The sequence below is a fragment of the Lactuca serriola genome, chromosome 6 (genome assembly GCF_051521515.1).
Source record: "Lactuca serriola cultivar US96UC23 chromosome 6, Lser_US96UC23_V15, whole genome shotgun sequence".
Taxonomy (NCBI): domain Eukaryota; kingdom Viridiplantae; phylum Streptophyta; class Magnoliopsida; order Asterales; family Asteraceae; genus Lactuca; species Lactuca serriola.
Window position 1 is genome coordinate 16,667,441 of NC_136413.1, and position 14,958 is coordinate 16,682,398.

The 14,958-nt window shown below is 38.2% G+C and overlaps 1 pseudogene; it reads right to left on the reverse strand.

The window, feature by feature from the left end:
* Positions 1-6,610: 6,610 nt before the first annotated feature.
* Positions 6,611-6,728, reverse strand: LOC145060684 (5S ribosomal RNA; annotated as a pseudogene).
* Positions 6,729-14,958: the final 8,230 nt, after the last annotated feature.

A 14,958-nucleotide genomic window follows, 5' to 3' on the forward strand; every position in this document is an offset into this window, starting at 1 on the left:
AATATGATTTATTAATATATTATGAGAATAATATATTAAAGGAGAAATCATATTGTTTAATTAATATTAGTCAAGAATTAATAAGAATTAAGTTTGTGGCTAAAAGAGATTAATTAAACTTAAGGGACTTGAACTGTCAATTGTATGATAGTTGAATATTGAGCTAATGGACTCCATAATTAAAGGGGTGGACGAATTCTATGGGGAAACCCATTAGAAATCGTCCTAAGGCCTTTAAGGAAGGAGCTCATGGGTTGCTTAGGGCTTAAGCATCAAAATTAGGGTTTCCTTGTTAGATAACCCTAATAGTCTCACTATTTAAAGGACCCTATAGCCCTAAAAACGTGGTGAACTTGTTCTCTAGGGTTTCCACACGTTTTGGGCAGCCTCCTTCTCTTCTCTTCTTCATCATCTTGCTCTTGGTGTTTGTGAGCCATTAGAGGAGTGACATTTGTGACTCTAAGCTTTCTAAAGTCATTACAAGAAGGAATTGTGATTGTTACTGATATATAACAATCAAGGTATGATCTAAACCCTTATTTATATGTTATATTGATTATCATATGCTAGATCTAGGGTTTATAGTCTTGGATGAATTGCATGTACAATAGAGAAACCTAGATCCAAGCATTAGGGTTTGTATGAGCACATAGGATGTTCTTATGGATAAAACCCATCAAAAGATACTATAACCTTGTCCGACAATTTGGAGATGTAGTCATCTACCAGAGTATAGATGGCGACCACGGACTAATATAGACAACCCCGTGGAAACACCGGCAGGCTCATAACCTGTAGGTGATGAATTACAAGTTCAGGCGATGTTGTAACTACGTATTCATGCGATGATACTCTAACCATGAATTACGAGTTCAGGCGATGTTGTAACTACGTATTCATGCGATGATACCCTAACCCTTGTTGGGCACGTATTGAGGGATTAATCCCTGAATCAATAATGTCTATGCGATGTAGGCGATGATCCTTAGGGAGAGTCCTTAGGAACAAACATATAAGGAAATGCGATGTAAGGAGATGAGAGGTAAATATGATGTAGGAGATGACCCTTAGGATAAATCCTTAGGGAAGGTACTTAGGAATAAAGAAGATAATGGGGATGGGTAATTGGGTTAATTGTTTGATGATTGAACGTGATAATTATATTATTGTGGGTTGAAAACCCTATGTACTCACCAGGTTTCCCAACCTGACCCACTCCAGCTTATTTATATCACAGGTGTCGATATGAAGTGACATTACACTGAGAGATTAAAAGAGATGTAGATCACTAGTGTAAATAAATGTAAGTTCCGTTTATGCTTATGTTTCTGTATTGACAATGACATCCCAAATGTTTTAAAATGAATAAAATACATTTCTTCGAAAATGTTTTTAATAACGTATTTATCGTGTTTTTCTGGGAACAAATTCCGCAACATTTTTATGAAAAGAAGTACTCTGATTTTTATAAAGCATAAACAAAATCGGTCTTTTTCTGGCCGTGAAAATTGGGGATGTCACAGTTGGTATCAGAGCATTAGTTTAAGCGAACTAGAAATATGGATTTATTTCTAGACTTAAACTTAGAATGCTAAGCGATGATTGTGAGGTGTGAGCACTAGCTTATTTTAGGAATGATGCCTAAATTGATTATATGTGCTAAATGCTTTGTTCATGATATGTTGTTAATTGTTCGGATCTATGGTCTGTTGGCGACCGGATCTGGAAACCTTATGTGTTTAGGATTCTAAACGTACGAATACGATATTAGAACTAGCATGTAAACATTTCGGAGTGATAAGGATGATTTAAATGTCAATCCTAAGTAAAGGTCTAGATTCACCTTATTCGGTGTATAGATCAAGATGGCAAGAACCCGTAGCGGAAACGTAAACGCAAATGGGAACAAAAACCAACGCCTAGTGGTTCAGCAAATACCTGTTGTAGTAGAAGATGTACTCGAGCCAATCACCATGGCTGGAGTACAAGCCATGATTCAGACTATGTTGGCTGAACAAAAGGAAGAAATGAGACGGATGTTGAATAGGGACGAACCTACTATGCCTATTGAACAACCCGAGCTGATTCCCGAGCAATTGGAGGAAGGGAACTACAGCCGCCAAGTGAGTCAAGTGGGGACTTAAGGTGAACGAAGGGATGGCCCGGAGAGGAGAAACGACAAGGATGAGCGGATGTACAAGAATTTCTTGGGTGCGAAACCACCAAGTCTCTCAGGAAGCCCAAAGCCTGTCGAGATTATGGATTGGATCTCCGAGATGGAAATGGTGTTTGAGAGCTGCGACTGTAGCGAGAAACAGAAGACCGTCTTCGTCGTAAGACAACTGAAAACTGGAGTCTTGAGCTGGTGGAAGCTATTGGCAGATACGATGCCACGAGGAGAAGCCATAAGGATGTCATGGGAGGAGTTCTTGGAACAGTTGAAAATGCAGTACTGCTCGAAGATAGATCTGATAGACCTAAACAACGAGTTTCAGAACCTGAAGAAAGGGAAGATGAGTGTTGATGAGTATGCCACCGCATTCACCGAGAGGATGAAGCTATTCCCCTACTTGGTGCCTACTGAACTCTCCAAGATTGATAGGTTTGCTAACAGACTGCCACTGACTTTGGCCCAATGGTCAAAATGGCAACTACCTTGAAAACAGTTGTTAGGGCAGCTAAGAACGTAGAGGCCCAGATAAGAGAAAAGGGCCTAGAAAAAGATAAGGCAGGAGAGAAGTGGAAGTTTAAAGGATCTTCAAGGTCCAACAAGGAAAGAAAATTCTCAAAGCTTGGAAGAGGAGATGGAGGTGAAGCGAGATGGTGTGATAAATGCAAGAAGAAGCATGGTGGGAAGTGCAACGAAGAAGTGACTTGTTACAAGTGTGGGAGGACTGGGCACTATTCCAAGGACTGCACACATAATGATAAAGTATGATACGGATGTGGAGGCAAGGGGCACATGTCCAGAGACTACCCAAGGAAAAATAAAGCAGCAAGACCAGAAACGCCACCAAGGCCAAGGGCATTTCACATGATCCTCGACGAAGCAGAAAACCATCCGAGGAATCAAGGGTGAGGACTTTATACCCGAAGATCAAGTTATGCAGTAGCCATAGTATCGTATGATGTAGCCCATTAGAGGCACAGTCCAGGGTGAACTTGAACACCTATGTAATCGTTTCAAGAAATAATATAAAACCTTCATTTTGTTATTTGATGTGTTGAATGATTGTGTGATTTGCTGCAGGGTGACTTGGGAAACTACGAGACAATACTTAGGACGAGTATGAGTAGGTGTGAATGGTAGTAGAGGCCTATACTACCGGAAGCACAGGAATCACACTTGGATCAGGGAAAGTCACAAGGTTACCAAGAGGCTAGTAATTGATTTTGTTTTATTCAAGTATGTCGTTACCATTGTTTCGGTAATGACTAAGATGATTGTTGATATTCCGACCCTAGTGGTCATATCGAATCAAGTCCGACTACGATGAGTATGTTGCGTGGTTCAGAGAACCAAGTTCGATATAGCGTCCAACTTAAACCAAACGATTGAAATCAAAGCAATCAATAGAAGTATCTCCCTCGTTGTTAAAAAAGTTGGTAGCTAGAAATGCTACATGTTAAAGTGTGATTATATCACATTAGAACATAAAGGAAGGCATAGTCTGTTTTAGAATTTAACTCTGAGAGACCTGAGTCTAAGCGTGCATCACCTGATGATAGGTCATAATTTGGGGTCTAACCTGAGTAAAGAGCAGGTGCACGATTAACCACTGCTTACAGTCAATATGTCTAAGAGATAGACTTGAAGGAATATAGAAGTTATAATTATTACCTAGGATGAAGAGATGACGTATGGAGTCATTATACGAGCCCTGTTTTGTTGATGATTACGGGACGTAATCATCCTAAGGGGGAGATAATTGTAACGCCCGCAGATCCGGGCTAGTCAAATTAGAGGCAATAGGGGTCGAAAATGACTTTTCGACAAAAGATTATTTAGAATAAATAATCTTAACCAAGTTGTATAATATGTCACAAGGTTTCCATACATATAAAGAACGCCGAAATCCGAGTTATAACGAAGATGTTATGACCCGTCGAAGTTTCGCGACGGAACCGGCACGACACCGGGAAGCGTAAATATTTACGATAGAGCGAGATTTAACCTTAGTGATCTAAACTAAAGAAGTAGAATATGTCAACTAAGAACATCGATAAAAAGAACGCCCAAATCTGACTTCGTATGAAGAAGTTATGATTTTTCGAAGTTTCGAGCTAGCCGTGTACAGCCCGAAATTCGAATATTAGATCGAGCGGTTTTTAGCCGACACGACCTGAACGAGAATCGAAGATATCGTTAAGGGTAGCGTAACGAGAAAATGATGGGCGAAAACGGATGTCGGATGAAGAAGTTATGAGGATTTAACGGACTAATCCTGTCCCGGCCCGTTAATAATATAAAATTTAAAATTGAGCCAAAATTAGCCGACGGAGTCTAAACGAAAGTTGTAGAGTACGTTCCCGCCTTCGCGTAGATATAAAGAACGTCAAAAACGGAGCTCGTATGCAAAAGTTACGAATTTTCAAAGTTTGTAGTCAAATTTGCGAAGCCTGTTGCTCTATTGATGACGTGGCAAAATCCTGACTGTTGCTTGCTGATCACGCCTCGCATTTGATGATCGCCACGAAGTCTCGCTTACGCCCCGCGTCCGAAGTCTGTACGCCCCGCGCACCTTCGCTCTTATCCACTTCGAGGCCGGTCCACGTGCGAGCCAGCTGGAAGTCTTATCCGAGGAGTACGCCTAGCGTACCCTCGGTACGCCCAGCGTAATGTCCGAACTTCGGCCTATAAAAGCCAGCGAAGGCTGCCGACTTTCTTGCACAATTTTCACTTCTCTCTCTAAACTACTTTCTCTCTCCAGCCCATTTTAACCCCCCTAAACCCTAGGAAAAATCCCCTAGCACCCTAGGGAAGCCCCGAGGCTCCCGGAGTCCCGAGAAAAAGAGCCTTTCGGTTTCGAAACACTGCTCCAATTAAGTTCCGGTTTTCGATAAAATTCGTTGTAAGTGTGCTACGCTTACGCAATTTTTAATATAGCTTTCAAATAATTATAGGAATGTTATTAGGTCCTTAAAATAATTATTTGGGCTATTATTATGAGTTATATGATGTAAATTGTATATATTTATTTTATATCTACAAATATGTTGGGATAAAACATGGGTAGATGAAATAGTTGGTGAGTGATGAAATAAAATGATGAGAGACAGGTGATGATAGGAAGGTGATGATAATTAGGTGAGGATAGATAGGTTATGATGAATCGGTGATGTAGGACGAAAGATGTTGGATTAGTGTCTAAGTCCATAACTATTTTGGTATGTGCTTGACCCGATGGTGCATGGTCCTTTTGGGTTGCCTTCACCAAAGCAACTTGATAGGATGAATAATGGAGAGAAAGGATTAAATATGATTTATTAATATATTATGAGAATAATATATTAAAGGAGAAATCATATTGTTTAATTAATATTAGTCAAGAATTAATAAGAATTAAGTTTGTGGCTAAAAGAGATTAATTAAACTTAAGGGACTTGAACTGTCAATTGTATGATAGTTGAATATTGAGCTAATGGACTCCATAATTAAAGGGGTGGACGAATTCTATGGGGAAACCCATTAGAAATCGTCCTAAGGCCTTTAAGGAAGGAGCTCATGGGTTGCTTAGGGCTTAAGCATCAAAATTAGGGTTTCCTTGTTAGATAACCCTAATAGTCTCACTATTTAAAGGACCCTATAGCCCTAAAAACGTGGTGAACTTGTTCTCTAGGGTTTCCACACGTTTTGGGCAGCCTCCTTCTCTTCTCTTCTTCATCATCTTGCTCTTGGTGTTTGTGAGCCATTATAGGAGTGACATTTGTGACTCTAAGCTTTCTAAAGTCATTACAAGAAGGAATTATGATTGTTACTACTAGATAACAATCAAGGTATGATCTAAACCCTTATTTATATGTTATATTGATTATCATATGCTAGATCTAGGGTTTATAGTCTTGGATGAATTGCATGTACAATAGAGAAACCTAGATCCAGACATTAGGGTTTGTATGAGCACATAGGATGTTCTTATGGCTAAAACCCATCAGTGGTATCAGAGACTAGATTGGTTTCTATTGTATTGATGCATATTTGATCGAAATTAGCACTGAAAGTTGAAATTTTTGGGTTCTGAGTGTTTGACTGTAACATCCCCCTTTGGCACGTATCACAATATTGTCCGCTTTGGGCCACTCGGCACGAGGACTTCCCAGGGGGTCACCCATCCTGGTACTACTCCCGCCCGAGCACGCTTAACTGCAGAGTTCTTATGGGATCTGCTGCCCTCACGGCTTTAAAACGCGTTGTGATAGGGAAGGTATCCACACCCCTTATAAGGAATGCTTAGTTCTCCTTCCCAGCCGATGTGGGATCAGATCTAACCCACTTTCACCCCCCATTATAGGGTTCGACGTCCCCGTCGAACACATCGACCCGTGCCCTGGCTCTGATACCATTTGTAACATCCCCCTCTGGCACGTATCACAATATTGTCCGCTTTGGGCCACTCGGCACGAGGACTTCCCAGGGGGTCACCCATCCTAGTACTACTCCCGCCCGAGCATGCTTAACTGCAGAGTTCTTATGGGATCTGCTGCCCTCACGGCTTTAAAACGCGTTGTGATAGGGAAGGTATCCACACCCCTTATAAGGAATGCTTAGTTCTCCTTCCCAGCCGATGTGGGATCAGATCTAACCCACTTCGCCAAAGTGGGTTAGATCTGATCCCACATCGGCTTGGAAGGAGAACGAAACATTTCCTTATAAAGGGGTGTGGATACCTTCCTTGTCACAACGCGTTTTAAAACCGTGAGGGCAGCAGATCCCATAAGAACTCTGCAGTTAAGCGTGCTCGGGCGGGAGTAGTACCAGGATGGGTGACCCCCTGGGAAGTCCTCGTGCCGAATGGCCCAAAGCGGACAATATTGTGATACGTGCCAGAGGGGGATGTTACAAATGGTATCAGAGCCAGGGCACGGGTCGATGTGTTCGACGGGGACGTCGAACCCTATAATGGGGGGTGAAAGTGGGTTAGATCTGATCCCACATCGGCTTGGAAGGAGAACGAAACATTTCCTTATAAAGGGGTGTGGATACCTTCCTTATCACAACGCGTTTTAAAACCGTGAGGGCAGCAGATCCCATAAGAACTCTGCAGTTAAGCGTGCTCGAGCGGGAGTAGTACCAGGATGGGTGACCCCCTGGGAAGTCCTCGTGCCGAGTGGCCCAAAGCGGACAATATTGTGATACGTGCCAGAGGGGGATGTTACATTGACTCGCCGAGTCACTTGGTGCACTCGACGAGTCCAAGTCCCGACTCGACGATTCGAAACGTCTGACAGCTAATTTTCGCGATTTTCTTCCTGTTTTGGGTTTGGATAATTACCATAAACATGTTTTTGTTATAAAATCCGAATGTTATTAATATTTGGTGATTATCCTTACCTAAATAGAAGATAATTGTCAAAATTTAGATAATCTTTTGTTTTATTAGATAATATTTGATTATTTGTAATTTAGATTTGAATTATCTTGTATGAAAAGTTTCAATTTTCCCCTTTAGGTTTTATAGTTTAAATTTGAACTTGAAAGTTTTGTTTTGAAATTTAAATAGTTGAAACCATAATGTTTTGAAAAGGTTTCAAAACTTGCCCTCAAGTTTTGGAATTTAAATTTTGATTAAAAGTTTAATTTTGGTGTATATTTAAATTCTAAACCCTAATGTTTTGAAATGTTTCAAAACTTGCCCTCAAGTTTTGGAATTTAAAAGTTGATTAAAAGTTTAATTTAGGAATGTAAAATTCTAAAACCATAGTATTGTTTTGAAAAGTTCAAACCACACCCTTATGGTTTTATTAATTAATTAAGGTGTATAATTAAAAGACGTTTAATAAACCATAAAGTTTTGGTTTACAATTTAATTGAATTAAAAGTAAAACTGTTGAGTTTAACCACCTGGTATTTTAAAAGTGTAAAATACACCCTATACTATATATAACATTAAAAGTCTAACATTATATATATGTATGATTAAAAGTCAGTCTTACCGTTAGTAGGCCTCATTCACGAAGCTGGTCTATAAGGGGTGTTTAAGGAAATTGCCTATAAAATGGCGATTGAATGGGTATCCACTCTTACCCACCGCACTCTTGACTAGTGGAGGGTCGTTAGCCAAACGTGTAGGATAGGACAAAACCTTCCATTATAAGTATAATGAAGTATAAAAGTAACTAAATGCTTTCATAAAATTCCGAATCTTAGTTACTTTAGGCAAAAGTGAATTGATGCAATTCCATGAAATTACACTTTGTGCCCTTACAAAGAAGTTAGTGGAGCGTGTGTGGTTTACCGGCACACTAAATGGTTCTAAGAAAAGGTAGCAAAGGGTGACTCAATGTTTGACATAGTTCAGTGGAGCGTGTGTGGTTTACCGGCACATCGAATAGGTGACTGTAACATGTGAGGGCACCATGTAAGTTTGCATGGTTATTCACACCCGCTTTGTGATCCTCGGCATCCCAGTCACAAACTAGAGGGGCATATCGAGATTTAAACATGCCATTGAAATGTTCAATGAATCTCATAGGATCTAGGAGTTTTCATAGATTTAAAACTTAAATTTCTTTTTCGTTTTTCATGGTGGAAATTAGTGAATCGTCATTCACTTACCTTCAAATATTCTGCAACTAGATTATGGCATCCCTTTTCTAGGGTGTAGCGTATTGTGTTGGGTCCTAGCCTTAATATCTCATTTGGGTGATTTATTAAGGACTCAATCAATCAACTAACTTGAATTCGTTTTCCCCGTTTTGTAGATGTCAAAGTTCGACAACTATGGTCTTCCCAAATCCCGTGGAACAAGCATTCCACATGAAGATGATATTCCACGATTCGATCGAGGAACAAGAAATCATGCTTCACTTCCTCCAACTCCTCCAATTGTTCTCCCTAACCCACAAGATCGAAAAATTGAAAGGTTCAATGTCACTAAAGCCTTATTGGAAATGAAACATAAAGATGGTAAACCCGTGTGTGCCCACGTTCTAGGAATGAAATCACACATCGATAGGTTGATTATGTTGGGTGCGTCATTCCCTGATAAATTGGTTGTGAACTGGGTTCTACAGTCACTACCTGAATCATATAATGAGTTCAAAAGAAAGTATTATATGATGGATCATGACGAAAACCTCATTGACCTAACTTACATGCTCATTGCTGCTGAATCAGAAATGATTTGGCAAAGCAATGGAACATATTTGTTGGGAGAGTCAACCAACCATGCTTCCGAGGATGTTCTAGGAGAATCGAATTGCGTTTGCTGCCAAGAGAAAGGGCGTTGGATACAAGTCTGCCCTAAGAGCCTGAAGAGTCCAGAAGATGGGAGAGTCAAAGAGTATGGCTATGCTTCAGGTAAAATCCACTATCTAACTCCATTAAGTTCCTATTCGTTGATTCTTAATACATGATGTGATAAGATTGCATTTGAATGTTTTGCAGGATCAGTGGAAAGAGAGGAAGCTTGATGAAAGAGCAAGATAAGTCTAATCACGAAGAAATGGATCTCGATTGCATGGATTTGAAGATTAGATTTTGAGCTTAGAAAGTTATGATAGAGTTGTTAGGAATTTTTCTTTTGACTACATAGTTTTTAGTTGATTTTTCATTGTAAGGACAAATGTTTTCCGCTGCTTTTATGAATAAAATAAATTTTGGTTTTGACTCATTTATTTATTTATTTAATTTCCTTGCAATGAAATCATTATGAAAAATTGTTGTTCGCATATTTCTGCAACAAATGGATGTGATTCTTAATTATGTTGTTTGTGGAAATGTCGAGAATTTACCAAATACGGAGAGTTTCTCATCGCCCAAATCTCAATTGGACAGAAACTTGGAATCATGCAACTTGGTTGCACGATAAATGAGAAATTTCATATTTGGAAATTAGACTAATTCGTTGACAAAGTGTCAAGTGAAGGACTAGGAGATCGAGTACACAAAGTTGTGTGTTGATCAAGTCCACCACAAGAGTAACAAAGATATTCATCATGGTTTACTAAAGGTTTAGTAAATATGATTATACTTATAAGAATAAGTGTAATTCTGAATTGATTCAAAGAGTTTAAATCAATAGCAGAACGAATAAGAAGAATCAAGTAGGTAGAAAGATAAACGTTTCTCTATTCTAAGAAGAACGGAGAGTACCTTTTATGCTTTATGATATGTCATAATGATTAAGAACCATATCTCAATTGAACCTCTAAGAAAATATTAGTACAATTGTATGTCTGAGAAGAGGAATTAAGAATTGAAGAAATGGTTAAATCAAGAAGTCAATCATGCTTCGTTCCAAAAACAAGTCTTAGAGTTAAGATTGTGACATTGAGTGACAAGTCTTAAAAAGGTTTATAACATTCATCAAATGTAGAATGTGGAAAAAGGTTTTCTTATTCTCACACATTTGAAATTGGAAAGTTGTGATGTCTTGGATAAGACAAAGACCAACTAGGACCAATTTTATGAAATGTTTTGATAAAGGCTACATTAACTCTTGAATATTTGTTTATCAAGAAATGTTTATTGACAAGAGAATCTTATATGTCAAGGAGTCAGTGGAGTCTTAATGGTCTTGAAAGATTTCAAGAACAAATCAAGAATAAACCTTATCGATCATCACTAGCACACGAATAGAGGTTTACAACCTATCGTGTTGACATTACCTTGTTTCTGTGCCGTTCCAATTGAGTTAATTATGCATGAGAGCCCTATGAGTTCTCATTTGAATGCATAAAAGGCAAGGACCTTGATCAATTGAAAATACATTGATAGGAAAGGGTGAGTTGCTTAACTACTTGGAAGACATGGTGGGTAGCCGTGTTACCATAAGGCAAGAAATCAAGATTTAGAAAGTTCGGTCCATATGAGTTTGAATTTGTCGTAAACTTTGGTTTTGACAAATTCACATGGATAGGAACACATTCACCATTAAAATCTAAGTGTCATAAGATTCCCTCCTTCATGAAAATGACTGTGAGGAAAGGCTTTCACTAAGAAAGATTTTAAGAAGATAGTAATTGTGAAAATTGTATTCTCGAATTCGATTATGGTTACGGTATCCCTTTCCATGATTCGAATTATGAGATTTGGCAATTAGTCTGAATTGTTTAAGACACACATATGAACTATCTAAGGCAAAGGTGTACAAGTTTAAGAAGCATTTATAAAAGATTATCAAAGCATTGGGTATTAGAAATATGAACTTTAAGAAATTCAATAGGCATTGTTTTTCTGAAAGTTAAGTTGTTTCTGAAGACATGTCAAAGCTAGTAGGAGCATAAGTGTTATGTTTATAATAATCATCGTGATAGTGGGAGCATAAATGTTATGATTGCATGATTATTAAGTAGGGATGGCAAAAAAACCCGAACCCGACGGGGAAACCCGAAACCCGATCATTTCGGGTCGGGTAACGGGTCGTTATCGGGTTTTTTATCGGGTTCGGGGCAGGGAGTGGGTTATCTTCGCCCCGCCCCGCCCCGCCCCGATTATATATATATATATATATATATATATATATATATATATATATATATATAAAATATGTTCAAAAAATTTTGCTGTTAATTGTACGCGTTCAAATATAAAATACTTATCGTGGACAATTTTTTTAGTTATTAACAATCTGGTGTTAATGATCATTTTTATGTGTTTTGATGTATTAAAAAAAACTTAAATCAAATAATTTTTAATATAACGTCCAGTTTATTTTATTAAAGTGATTTATCATGTTTTTAATTTAAAAGAGTTGTTAGAACATGTATATTTTATAAGACATTGGGGTACCCTAAAAGAGAATAAAGATTTCGTTATCAATTTTTGTAAACCCGATAAGATACCCGAAACCCGACGGGGAAACCCAAAACCCAATGGGGCGCCCCGATAAGATACCCGAAAGTTATCGGGGCGGGTTTGGGAATCCATGCCCCGCCCCGAACCCGCCCCGTTGCCATTCCTATTATTAAGGCAAGTATTGCGAGTTAGCAATATTAATTATAGAAAACAAGAGTCATACTTTGCAAAGTTGTAAGGGTTGAATAGTTGTTTTGCTATAATTAAGGGAGAGAATATTATGCTTCATTTCAAATCTAAAGGCTTAGATTGTGGAATGTTAATAAACTTATTCAAGGATACATAGTATGTTCTTAAATTTCGATTATGATTACGGAATTCCTCTTCATATTTCGAATTGAGAGAACGTAGCACATAAAATATTATGGCAGAAGATTGATAAAGTATCGAATCTTTATGTAAGACATTATGCATCGTGTCCCATACGCTTCGGGTATAGGATCGATGGCAAATGCTATAATATTTGACCATTCTAAATTTTTCCAAATGTCTAGTGCATTTAGAGGGAAAAGGACAAGAATCGGTTTTGACTAAGATAATTAGACAACTATCAAAGGACAATCCAAAGTTCGCTAAGGATTGGTCGCCTGTGAGTAGTTGGAAGTATAGTATTGGATGGACCTTATCGACATTATTATGAATAGATAAGATTCTATTGAGAATGAGTTGTCATATGGTAAGTATAGAAAGGTTTCCATATTGAGAATTGGATATTGAGAATCAATGTCTAGATTAGAAATTTTATGCAAAATGATGTTCAAAGGAATGTACTTTGAGTGAGAGACATAACATCTAAGGAATTGTCTTGTAACACTCTCCGATAGAGGACTTTGTAATTCCATTGGCAATAGTCACTGTGACTTTTGTGTTATGGCATTACGAAAGGATCATTGCATAAAATGTTAGAATCTAGCATATTCCATAAGTGGCAAGAATTTGATATTCTTTCACTTGTGAAAATGGATTAGGAGTTGTGAAATGAGTATGATTGGAAAAATGTTCATTTGATCAATTTCACAAAGTAAGAACCGTAGGTAAACATTGTGTGCATGCTAAGAGCATGGGACAAGTGTTGTAATTCAAGTAAGAAGTTGATTACCCGAAACAACAAATAATGAGTAATCGATATGGTGATAAATAAAAGGTGTTTTATTTATACCCAAAGGTTTGAGGCCATATGGGATTAGTACTATTCTTGTGTTTCACTTTGCATGTTTTGATTTCCTGAATAATTTAATTGGTTGAGAACAGTCAAATTATTCAAACGGGCCACAGTCGTTCATATGTTGGAAGTAGATATGAATGAAGACTGTCGTGAATTGGTGTGTGGATTGTCTAAAGAGCATTAGAAATAAGCAAATGTTTGATGCAACGTTCATGAGTGCTTATGAATATGATCTGAGCATTGGATTAAACCCACGCTCACTTAGATCACTTCATGGATTGTATCACGAGTGATTGGTGAGACGATAACATCTTATATTCTTGAAACCGAAATGTGTGAGTTGTATCTTGCGAGTCGGTTGCACATTGATAATATGTAAATGCACCAGTAACTTGGTTTATAAAACATATTGTTGTGTGTGATTCGGTGAGTGAGTGCAAGCGAGCATTGAGTCAAAGTTTATCCGTTCCTTTTATCCAAAGTAGGGTGAAAGCAATATCTGTGGGCCCCTCGATGATTTAGTGATGGCACCTAAGTGCTTGGCCAAGCCGGGACTAATTTGATGTGTTCAAATTGTAGTCTGTTGTCAGTCATCATAAATCTGAATTTGGGAAACAACACATAGACAGAGAGAATGATTTAGATCCATGTCTCAGTCTATACGATATCTAGAATGGAGGAATATATGATCCCCTATCTTAAGGACACGCGTATCTGATAAGATCAGAGTTGACAGCGGGTTTGGAAAGCTACGATTGCAGATCAGGATCTTAAGTCATACGCAGAATAATTATTAGACTTATCCAAGTGGGAGACTGTTGGATTAGTGTCTAAGTCCATAACTATTTTGGTATGTGCTTGACCCGATGGTGCATGGTCCTTTTGGGTTGCCTTCACCAAAGCAACTTGATAGGATGAATAATGGAGAGAAAGGATTAAATATGATTTATTAATATATTATGAGAATAATATATTAAAGGAGAAATCATATTGTTTAATTAATATTAGTCAAGAATTAATAAGAATTAAGTTTGTGGCTAAAAGAGATTAATTAAACTTAAGGGACTTGAACTGTCAATTGTATGATAGTTGAATATTGAGCTAATGGACTCCATAATTAAAGGGGTGGACGAATTCTATGGGGAAACCCATTAGAAATCATCCTAAGGCCTTTAAGGAAGGAGCTCATGGGTTGCTTAGGGCTTAAGCATCCAAATTAGGGTTTCCTTGTTAGATAACCCTAATAGTCTCACTATTTAAAGGACCCTATAGCACCTAAAACGTGGTGAACTTGTTCTCTAGGGTTTCCACACGTTTTGGGCAGCCTCCTTCTCTTCTCTTCTTCATCCTCTTGCTCTTGGTGTTTGTGAGCCATTAGAGGAGTGACATTTGTGACTCTAAGCTTTCTAAAGTCATTACAAGAAGGAATTGTGATTGTTACTGATATATAACAATCAAGGTATGATCTAAACCCTTATTTATATGTTATATTGATTATCATATGCTAGATCTAGGGTTTATAGTCTTGGATGAATTGCATGTACAATAGAGAAACCTAGATCCAAGCATTAGGGTTTGTATGAGCACATAGGATGTTCTTATGGCTAAAACCCATCAAAAGATACTATAACCTTGTCCGACAATTTGGAGATGTAGTCATCTACTAGAGTATAGATGGCGACCATGGACTAATATAGACAACCCCGTGGAAACACCGGCAGGCTCATAACCTGTAGGTGATGAATTACAAGTTCAGGCGATGTTGTAACTACGT